The 11,822-nt window shown below is 42.3% G+C and overlaps 1 long non-coding RNA gene across 2 annotated transcripts; it reads left to right on the top strand.

Annotated features, from left to right (window-relative positions):
* The first annotated feature begins 97 nt into the window (after positions 1-97).
* Positions 98-11,614, top strand: LOC141579468 (uncharacterized). Of its 2 annotated transcripts, none has more exons than XR_012510975.1 (2): positions 98-3,322; positions 8,917-11,614. It is a non-coding gene; the product is annotated as an uncharacterized LOC141579468 (long non-coding RNA). The 2 variants fall into 2 exon arrangements; XR_012510974.1 differs by having other exon boundaries at positions 98-3,552.
* The last annotated feature ends 208 nt before the right edge of the window (positions 11,615-11,822 follow it).

The raw sequence follows: 11,822 nt of genomic DNA, 5'->3' as shown, positions 1-11,822 counted from the left end.
CATGCGTCCAGCGGCTTTGAAACTGTCGCCGGAGGAGCGCTTCCGTCTCACGCATGCGCGTGAGCATGCGCGCACCCCACTTGCCGGCCTCTAAGGGAAGCCGGCGTCTGCGGCCGGAGTTTGCGCGCGTTGGTCACGTGTCGGCCGCCGTAAGCGTTGGAGGCCTTCGTGTGCGGGTCGCCGCTGTAGGTGGGCGCAGCCTCGATTTGTTAGGCGGCTGGGAGAGAGCGCGGGGCCCGTCAGTGAGCGTGGCCGCGATTCGTGGTGTCCCGTGTAGGGTGCTGGAGGGCTGAGAAGAGACAGGCCGTGACTCCGGGAGATGTGAGTGAAAGCGGGCGGCGCCACGTCGGGAGCTCGGCGCAGTCCTCCGTCCGCGAGCGCTCCCTCAGGTGGCCCTGCCCGAGGGCCCGCGACGTCCCTGCTGCGGAGGGCCCGGAAGGCCTAGGATTGGGAGCCGGCCGGGACGACGCCTCGGTCGTGGATGAGGAAAACGCACCCGTCCGCCAGGCCACGGCCGGCTTGTATTTGTTCCCCGCGCTGGGCGCCCTAGAGGCGAAGTAACCTGCCCCAAATTGCACACCTGTAGGGACCAGCGACGATGAAGTCTGCAAACTCGTTTTTAAACCGTGGGACTAGCGTGTCCAGTGTCAGGCTTTGTGTCCTTGTGCTCTTATCTGAGTACTGCAGGATAGCATTCCAGATACCACGGTGTGGTATTTCAAGCAGTGCGGTGACACGTTAAACTATACAAAGCAGTTCAGTTTTACCTCCTTGCCCAGCGGTTAATAGGACGCTGGGAATTAGACCCATTATTTCTAATTAATTAATACTGATTAGGAAAGTTGCTTCAGAAAAGAAACATTCTTAGAGCAGCGGTTCTTGGGATAGAGGGAGGAGGCGTGCCAGTGTCAAGCGTGGTAAAAGAATTCACCAAAGAAAGAATGAAAATGGAAAAGGAGTTTGTTAGGGTATGGTGCCATAGACAACAGTGGGCCACACTGACAGGAGCCTTTGTGAGCCCCCTGGGTTCACCCTGGGAGGGTGGCAAGGTGCCTGATCGACTTGTGCACAAGCCTCTGACTCGTTGTAGGTGAGGTAAATAGTTTAGGGTCCGCCAAGGACTGGGGTTTGAGGTAGGCTGAAGTCAGCCTGAGCGATTGTGAAATTAGGCATAATCAAGGGCTATTAGTCTGTTAAGATGAACACACCCAGTAGAGACTATTTTATCTTTTGAAGATGTCTGAGAGCCCAGGACTTTAAAGAACAGCAGTTGGCCCCACAGTTCTTAACTTTTTTTTTTTTTTTTTTTGGCAGGGAGAGGTTTATGGATATTGAAAACGCAAAGAAAGTTTACATACATTCAGGTAGAAAATCAGTTTGCGTATAATTTCAGGGTGTTTTTGAACCCCCCCCCCCAAAAACATATCTATGGATTCATGTATTAAAGACTGCTTGTCTAGATAACTAGATTACACGTTACAAGGACTTAAAAAAAAGATGGCTCCTATTCCTTGCCAATATGTTTACTTCCCCTAGGATAAGAAATTCACAACAGATGTTGCCAGGTGTTTGTTGTTTTTCTCAGGATGTATGTGAAAAGAAATACCCAGCCAGGGAACTGTATTGTGTATCTTTCATACCATCCTTGTAAATTGGATGGAATAATGTGCACTGTATGTATAAATAGAGAATGTTGACTAACGGTGTATCACAAAGATCTTTAGAGGCATACTCATAGGAATTTTTGTTTTTATCAACAAAAAGAGAGCTTATAATGCAGAACTTTCAGGATGGTACATGATTTGGCAAAGCCATACGACTGGTTAGTGACAGAGCTCTGGCAGAGCCCGGGTCTCACTTCCAGCCCAGTGTCCCCTTTTACATGTTGAAGGAACAATCATTGAATGCCTCCTGTTGGTAACTCCCAAGATGTTTGGAACCCAGCTACAAATGGCCCCTTATCTCATCTCTAACCACTGCCCCAGGTCAGCTTTCCCACACATCACAGTGACTATTCTAAATCCTTACACTTAAACCTTTCTAGCCACATTTCTCCTTGTTCTCCCTCCCAACCCCCAGCCTTAACCTCTTGCCTAACCATCCTTAGCACATAATACGCACTCACCTAGTTACCAAATGAATGAACCCTCCTTTTTCTTCATTGAAAGAAACATTATCCCAGACGTTGCTGAGTTCCCTTCTAACTAGTAGTTTGTGAATCTTCAAGTTTGGTTCATTCATTCCAAATTTTCTGGTGCCTTAGAAATTGAATGGTAATTTTTGTTTTTAATGTGAAAGTATAATTACTAGTCATCTTTCTGTGTAATATCTAGGTCCTTAGCATAAAAAGCAGCTTAAGTAGTGGTAGACTTTCTTATAGTCAACATTGAAATATGGCTAGTTAAAATCACAGCCTTTATTTTTGCAGTAATACAATATTTATCTTGTTAAGCTAAGTAAAATAGTACATTGACTTCTTAATTACATATTGTAGTATGAGGCAATTGATGTCTTTCTAATGCAAATAAAAAAGATTTATGCATATAATAGCATAGTAGCACTTTAGCTGACTTGCACGTTACATGGTGGATTTCAGTGCTTACTAAAATGACAGCTTTAAACAAGCTGTAACTCAGAATGGAGGCAGTTTGCCTGCAACCTCTACCTCCACTGAATTTGGCTACTTCCATTGACTGAGGCTCTTTGTCCCTCATTTTCTGAAACAGTCTTCTAAAACCATTAGCCAGTTTTTTTCTGAAATCTACCTTTCAAAAATCTCTTTGAATTTGCTTAAGCTCTGCAGATTTTTATGGTTGCCAGGCTAGGTCATTTTCACCTTTTTGTTCACTACGTAAATAACCAGACACATCGGTTTACCTACTTTACCTAATTGAAAACGAATTCATAGCGAGGTAATCTTGCATTCCTTTCTGCTTGAGTTCCATGACAGGAACCGCTGTTGTGTCAGCTTAGATATGTGATTGAGTCATAAATGTCTCAGATAATTTAAGCCTAGTTTACCCTAGTAAGGAAAATTGTGAGATAACATTTGTTGAATTACAGCTGTGTTCTGGCCTTTGTTTTATGTTGAGAAACTTGAGACTGGAATCATTCTCTGTTTGGACTTCCTAGAAAGCATCCAACAACAGGAAGCCTGCAGGACCACACTGTGCTCCTAATGTTAAGAAATTGAAATGAGAGGTATTTTTTCTATCATCAGCCCAGCAGTGGGGCTGCAGGCACGGAGTGGTACTGCTGAAGATCCCCACTAATAGAAATTGGCACCTCTTGTGTCTGAAGTGACCTCTTCGAATCCAGAAATGTAATCGCACTTTTCTCCTTTATTTTGGGTCATTTTTTGACCGAAATCTGTGCCCTGTCGTAGAGTATCTTTTACCTAAAGAATAGAAAAAAAAAAAGGTTAGGACAGGTGGGCAGATAGTATGTCGTGCTGAAAAAGAATGTCTTATACTGCTTTTCTCATCCTGTTCTTCAGTTCTTTGTGTGGTTCGTGTTGAATACTGATAAAATGACCTCCATGGTCAAGAGAAGGTAAGTCCTAAAGGCAGCGGAATGAAGAATTTGGTGTTATCATCCCCGGACCACAGAGCATGGAATCCTTAAATAGTTGTGCCACAGGAACTTAAGAGTTCTTGAAAGGTTCACGTTTCCCCAGACCTGGTCTGAGAGCCAGAAGTCTGGTGGATGATGGGTGTACAACAGGCACTGACCAACAGTCTTGTTTTTCACCCAGGATTCTTCTTGCCTGAGCTTGAACCTAGTTGGAAAGTCCACCTCCTTTAGTTGTTGGGAAGGCAAAGGTCAGCCAACCGAGTGAGTGAAGGGAGATGAATAAAATAGCATAACATGGTGATTGAGAACACGCTTTGGAGTTAAGTGTCCTGATTTTGGTTATTGAACATGGTGCTTCCCAGGTGGGTGGCCTTGGACATGCTATTGAACTCTGAGCTCTGTTTCCTCATTTGTAAGCTGAAGGTAATTCCTAGTGCCTTCATGGAGTTGTGAGCACTAAAGGAGAACATTTTTGTGAAGCACACGGTAAGGGCTCAGTAAATGGACTGATATTACTAAGATAATAGCCCTTGTCTTTAAGTCTCTTGGAGCTTCTCCCCACCCTAAACACTGTGAAAGGTTTTTAACTATTTTTTTCTAGTAGGATTCTTGTTTTGAAAGATTTTGTTTATTATCAGATTTTATTTGTGAAGTGATAATTCAGTTTCCCTTTACTAATCAAAAATGTGACTGACATGCAGAGGTCTTTGCCTCCTTATAATAAATAATCTCACTGAGTTCTTGTTATTCCAGCTAAAAGCAAAGAACTGTGATGTTATAGCTGGAACAGTTTTATGATGAGTGAGACCTAAGATTGCCAGTAGGCTCCTTGAAACATTGTTTAGGGGTCAGGAACTCCCTGTTCCTTTTCATTGGTTCTAGACTAGACCTTTCTCAATCTAAACACATCTTCATAGCAAACAACATTAAACTGGGATTCAGCTGGATTCTCTAGAGACTTTGAGCTGTGCATGACTTCATTTGTCCTGGAGATTCCAGTCCATTGACTTGAACTGTCATATTTCAGGCTTCAGTGCAAAAGGATTAAAGCTAATGGCTAAATTTTCTCAAGCTATTTTTTTTTTTTTGGTTTTATTTTTTGTTATTGCTGTTATTTTTGGGGGGGGCTTTACAGTCACTAAAAAAGCAGTAATAATATATAGTATGTTTAAAAATAACTGTTCTGATGCTATGAATTATGTAAAATAGCATAGTGTGTCTTTGTGGGGAACAAAATTAGCTGATAGGAATTAAATAATAAAACCATCGAGAGACATCATGGGTCAGTGATGACTGGCAAATACTGTTCCAAGTTCCAAGGAGGGGGAAATCACTGCAAGCAGAAGTGATCAAGAAAATATTCACAGCTTTGGGGCTAAATGCTCTCCCAGGATGAGTGGATTTTGTGTAAATGGAGAAGTGGGAGATGGTGATGGAACAGTGAACAGAGCACATAGAGGTTTTAAGTAATTAAGGTTACTAGTTTTGGAGAAGAAGGTATGGTATGGAAACTACAGAAGAGCAGAGTTATTATGTCTTTGAAGAGATCCAGCTTGTTCTCCCCCCGCCCATGCCTAAAGCTGTGGGAACATGACCCTCCTCCTTGGTTGCTTGTGCGACAAGTGATTAGCCATTTTCAAGGGCTCCTGTATGGGAGCGCTAATCTAGGTGGTAGAGTACAGTGACTGGTCTTCCTTTAAGACTCATAATGTAAGAAAGAACGTGACGGGAACACAGTGTTCATGAGATTGTCCTAAACTAGCCCGCAGTCTTCCTTCACCTGGCTGTCTTGCTTCTCCATGTCGACCTGCCAGCCACTTCACCCCGTGATCCCTCATCTGCTTCCTTTTGTGTCTAGCCCTCTCTTACTCTTAGCCTTTTTTCTGCCTGTCCACCCCTTCCCTGCAGCCCTTGCCACATACTTTTTCTCCAGGTTTGTGACTTCAGTGGATCCTTTTGGCAGGAAGAGAATAGGTGTGGGTGCCAATTCAGCAGTGTTCAAGTGCCCAAATGTGACATGACTGCCATAGGATCTTAGGTTGCATTAATTGTATGTAATATTTAGAACAGGGGAGGTGATCTCTTCCTACTCGGAGCAGTTGAGGCCACAGTTGGAGTAGGCAATGAAGAGAGTAGAAGTTACTGTGGGACTCTGGAGACAGGCTGCTTTCATTTTACTTCCCAGCTTTGTGACCTTGGGCAAGATATTTGACTTCTCTGTTGGGGGGTGGAGGAATGTGTAGTTGGCATATTAAGAATTTGCAGATCAAAACCTGCTGAATGAGGAGGCACAAGCCACTGACATGGAGTGAGCAGGGAGCTCCCTCCGCATCCGCATCCACATCAGAGCTCCCACTTGGGGAGGTGAAACCCGGGGTTGTTGTGATTGAAGCTGCAGTTTCAGTACACTCAGACAGAGGGCGCAGTCACAAGATTCTTCACTTACAGATCCCAGAAATGGGAGTGGGGAGCATAATGACTGGGGAAGGGCAGTCCCTGTCCCAGGTCACGGGCAAGCAGGACACAGAGAATCGGATCTTAAGGCGGCTTATAACTCTGTAGGCTCAACTCCAAGTGCTTATTTTCAGAGGTGCCCCAGGAAAAGCAAAGCAGGAACTTGAGTGGGAATCCTAAGCTCAGGCCCTTATCTGAATGTCCAGACTCTGGGTGTGAGCAGGGCTGTCACACTAAAATGCCTAGGCAACTCAGAATAGCTGTTTCCTCATCACATCTAATGGGGTTGCTGAAGATTAAATCGAAGTAATAGAGTTGAAGTGCTTAGAATGGGGCCTGGCACGTATGTACCCACTAAAAATTGGTTTTTATAATTAGTCAGCTCTGGGAATCAATCTTTAAAGAATAGAGTTGAGAGTGTATAGTTTCATAATCAGAAAGACTAGAGTTTGAATTCCAGTTCTGTCACTCGCTAGCTGTATGACCTTGGAGGTTGACTTAAAATTTTTGAACCTCAGTTTATGTATCTGTAAAATGGAAATAATAATAGTGACTTCCGATGTTTTGAAAAAGAGGTGATGGAATGGTTGAGGTTAAGGCAGAAGGGTATTGTTAGATGAATTTATTGTCCAGGATCTGGCCTGAAACTTTGCAGGCCTAGGCTTCTGTTACTAACTTACCCAGAGATGATTTTGGTGACAGATTGACCCTAGTATCTCTTTCAGGGTTATAGTAGGTCGAATAGTGGCCCCTAAAAGATATGTCTATTCTCGAATCCCTGAAACGTGTGAATGTGACCTTATTTGGAAAAAGGGTCTTTGCAGATATAATTAAGGACCTTGAGATGAGATACTCCGGATTTTCTGGGTAGGCCCTAAATGCAGTGACAGGCATCTTTATCAGCGGGAGGAAAAGCGAACCATGTGAAGGCGGAGGAAGGGAATGGAATGACGCAGCCACAAGCCTTGGAACACCTGGAGCCGCCAGATGCAGGGAGAGGCGAGGAAGAGAGGGAGTATGGTCCTGCTGGAGTTTGGACTTCTGGCCTCCAGAACTGCAAAAGAACAAATTTCTCCTGTTTTAAGGCCCTTATTTTGTGGTAATTTGTTACACCAGCCTCAGGAAACTAATATAGCCGCTAGATAAAGTCTACTCAATTAGGGAAAGCTATTTGGCCTAACTGATAAATTTTAAGAAAATGATTCATCAAAAGAAGGTGTTGTTTGTAACAAAAGCCAGATAAGCTGGGTTTGGAGAGGAAAATGCTGCCGTGTAGACTCACCCCTGTCCAGGTGCAGAGGCGAGGAGCGCGCATGCAGGCGTTCTGGTTATTACAGGAAGGGCGCTTGCTTTCAGTGGGGCCAGGTGCTCCATCAGGAGGCCGCTTCCTGGGCCAAGTGAAATTTCTCAAGACTGTCCTTTCTTTGCTGCACATCAGCATTTACCAACAAACACTTGGTGGAGTATCACTGCCGAGAAAGGCTCTGAAGTAAGAGAATTCCATGGTCAGTAAGTTTTGGGATATGCTATGTGCTGTGTCCCTAATCTTGGAGTCTCACCGGCATATTATCATATTTAGGGACCGGAGAAGTTGTGATATCAAGTTATTTAAAAGTACTTAACCCAGATTGTCACAGATTTATTCAAACACAGAATCCTTATACAACAAGATAATACCACATCAGAAACAATTATTGCATTTCCCAGGAAAGAGAGGGCTCTTGTTTAGAAATTTAAGTCAAATCGCAGGATTGATGGCCCAAAAAGAGTGATGAATTTTTATTGCACCTGCTCAAAAATGCAGAGTAATGCTGAACTTAAGAGCTTAAATCCGCTGGTCATCGAGCACATCCAGGTGAACAAAGCCCCCAAGATGCAGCACAGGACTTACGGAGCTCACAGTCGGATCAACCCTTAACATGAGCTCTGCCTGCTACGTTGAGATAGTTCTTACTGCTGAAAACGAGCAGATTGTTCCTAAACCAAGAGAGGAGGTTGCACAGAAGAGAGAGGTATCCCAGAAGAAACTGAAGAAACAAAAACTTAAGGCCCAGGAATAAATTCAGCCAAAAAAATAAATGAAAATAAGAGTTGAAACAGAAGTTGAAGTCAAATTAGTAAGAAATTCAAAACAAACATAAAATAATAAATTGGTGTTCTTTTTATACTTTACCTTTATAACAGTTTCCTAGGATTCCAATAACCCTAGAAATAAATTGCCACTGGGCTCTAGGGGAGAATCCGTTTCTCGCCTCTTCCAGTGTCTGGTGGTCGTCCCAACGTTCCCAAGCTTGTGGCTTCATCACGCCCTTCTCTGCCTCTGTCGTCACATCACTCATCTGTGTGTCTGTGTTGCCTCCCTTTTCTTCTCTCTTGTAAGGACACTTGTGATGGCTTTTAGGACTCACCCAGATAATCCACCTGTTTTATCTTCATCTCTAAATCCTTAATTTAGTCACATCTGCAGAGATCTCTTTTCCAAATAAAGTAACATTTGCAAATTTCTGGGGTTTGGATTTTACATCTTTGGGTAGTCATTATTCGACTGGGCCTAGGAGACAGAATATATCACCTCGTTATGTTTTTGTTTCTCAGTTACGTTTATATTTTCAAACGGTTAGTACATGCCATGGATCAGCATTTAAAGACAAAAAGATACACAGAACAGTGTTCTGTTTCTTGCTCTGGAAGGGGGTTATGTGGATGTATTTCTTCTCTGATAATTCATCAAGCTATACCTTTTTGATTTATGAACTTTTTTCTGTGTATTAAACTTTTAATTTTAAAAATTAAATTACTGAAAAAAATAGACCTTCTTTCAATTCCTGTATTTCCTCACCTGAATGTTTGCCCTCTCTTCCCTCGTATCCAAATTCTCCTTTCTTTCAGGCCTCATCTTTTCTGAGTGCTCCAGCTTTCGCTTGGCCCGCCTTCAGGATCCCACAGCCCTAGCAGTATGGTGTTTCCATGGATACAGACAACAGTGCCCTTCCAGCACTCCCTGTCATACCCTCCACACCCTGCAGCCTCTCAGTGCTCACCAAATACATCTGCCTTTTAAAGTCTCTGAGTCCTTGCTGGGAGTTCTCTCTGCCTGGATTGTGGTTTCTTCTCCTGGCTGGGCCACTTTGAAAACCTCGCTCAAATGTGTGCTCTGTGGAGCCTTTCAGATTGCCCAGGCTAAGTTAGAAGCGCTTATGACGTTGTATTTTCATGAGATGTCCCTTCTTAGTAGGCAGTGTGCTCTTAAGGCATAGGCCTTTGTCTGATTCACCAACCTCTCCACCCCAGGCATGGTGTGTAGCTGCTCAGGCTGTCATAACTAAACAGGCTGGGAGATTTAAGTGGCAGACATTTATTTTCTCACAATTCTGGAGGTCAGAGTCCCATACCAGGCTCTAGCATGGTCGGTTCCTGCTGAGAAGTCTCTTCCAGGCTTGTAGATGGCTGCCTTCTCGCTACATCCTCACATGGCCTTTCACTGGTGTGTGGTGTGTGCAGAGGGAGAGAGAGCAAGAGAAAGAATGAGGTCTCCCACTGGTGTCTCTTAAAGGACACTAGCCCTGTAAGATTAAGGCCCCACCCTAATCATCTCGTTTAACCATAATTACTTCCATACAGGCCCTATCTCCAAATATAGTCACACTAGGGATCAGGGCCTCAACATATGAATTTGGGCTAGGGCCGCAGTTCCGTCTACAACGTGTTCAATCAGGGCTTAAATGATTTGGATCACAGGATTGTTAGTGAACACCAGTCTCTGTCTAGACAAGAACTATAGACAATTCTATTTTAATGAAAATATTTTGAATAAAAGGTAGTTGTAGAATATTGAAAATAATGAGCACAATTGGAATAAGCTAATCTCAGGTTGTGTATCCACACAAATGTGTGCAGAATACTTGCACTGAGCTGTACCAGGCAAGGGTACTACCATCACTATAACTGAAATCTTTCCCAGAAGAACATGTTGCATTTCAGATATCTGTAACAGCAATAAGCCACACAATCTATGGTTTAGCTTAATTATTTCCATAATTGTTTTGTGCTTTAGGCTCTTTTTTGCCAGCAAAACACATTTGGCATACACTTCCAAACGCAAAATAAATTTTTAATACTTATGATTGGATAAACTTCATATGAAAAGAACATCTCAGCATTTTATGAGGACAGAGTAAAGGTAGATAAGCTACTGGGTAAAGTTCCACATTACAGAGACCAATGAAACTCTGATTTAACATTTCACTTTTGAGGGTTTTTTTGTAGCGAAAATCAACATTCTGAGAGAGAGGTAATGGAGAGGTGAGCACTTGAAATAAGATAATCTAAGTATGATACATAAAGCCATGTACTGAGAATTTGAAGAACTTAACAGTGAGATAAGCTAGGCTGCAGTCAGATCCTGCAGTCAGATTCTAGAGGGAGATAAAATTCTGACAGCTGTATCATTTGGTGATTATGATTTTCAGACGAAATATACATAGTCTGGGTGAAAGTTTGACGGTGCTGGAGACATGGTGCATATGATTTTCACAAGAGAAAACTGAAGAAAGCATTAGAGGTCGGCATGCTAGTTTTTATCTACAACTTTAGCATAGCCCTTGTGTATGGTACCAGATGATGAGGTCTGTTCAAGGATAACTCTTGCCTGGAGACAATGAGTATGATAATTGCACACTATAAAATAGGAACCCTTATACTACACCCTAGAAGCTACTTATAGAACAATATTGATATCCAGTGGGAACTCACACATTCTCTGTGCTCCAGAATGATGTCACAGGCAGGAGCACTTCTGGAATGGTGGACTAGGACCTCCAAAAATTAACTCTTTTTTGAAAAGCACCCAGACCAAAGTACATGAAATAAAAAGTGACAGGATTGAGGGGAGAAATAGACAATTCAATAATAACAGTTGAAGACTTCAATATCCTGCTCTCAATAATGGATAGAACAAGTAGGCAGAAGATCACCAAGGATACGGGTGCCTTAAACAACACTTTAAACCAACTAGACCTAACAGACAGCTGTAGGACACTCCACCCAACGACAGTAGAAATGCACATTCTCAAGTGCACTGGAACATTCCCAGGACAAGCTGTATGTTGGGCCATAAAACAAGCTACATAAAGTTAAAAGCATTGAAATCATATGAAGTATGTTCTCCAACCACAATGGGATGAAATGAGAAATCAAGAAAAGGAAATTTGGGGAATTAAAAATATGAAATTTAAACATCACACTCATAAATAATGAATAGACAAGGAGAATCACAAGAGAAATTAGAAAATACTCAGAGATAAATGAAAATGAAGACACAATATACCAGAACTTAAGGAAAGCAGCAAGTGCAGTGCTTAGAAGGAAATTTATATGAAAAAGAAGAAAGGTCTCAAATCAATAGCCAAAGCTTCCACCCAAAGAAAACAAAAAAACAGAACAAAAAAGAGTGGAAATAAATGAAATAGAGAAGAAAAATGTAATAGAGAAAAATCAAGAAAACCAAAAATTGGTCTTTTGAAAAGATCAGTAAAATTAACAAGCTTTTAGCTAGACTGACCAAGAAAAAAAAAAAAAAAAAGACAAATTAGTAAATCAGAAATGGAAGAGGCAACATCACAATTTACCTCAAGCACTACAATGGACTATAAGGAATATTATGAATATTTATATGCCTATTAGATGAAGTGGACAAATTCCTAGGCACTTAAATGTTTGTAATTGTTATGTCTTCTTGCTGTATTGGAGCTTTTAAAAAATACATAATATCCTTCAGCATCCCTTAATACCCTTTT

The sequence above is a fragment of the Camelus bactrianus genome, chromosome 12 (assembly GCF_048773025.1).
Source record: "Camelus bactrianus isolate YW-2024 breed Bactrian camel chromosome 12, ASM4877302v1, whole genome shotgun sequence".
NCBI classification, from domain to species: domain Eukaryota; kingdom Metazoa; phylum Chordata; class Mammalia; order Artiodactyla; family Camelidae; genus Camelus; species Camelus bactrianus.
This window is presented reverse-complemented; position numbering and strand designations above follow the sequence as displayed.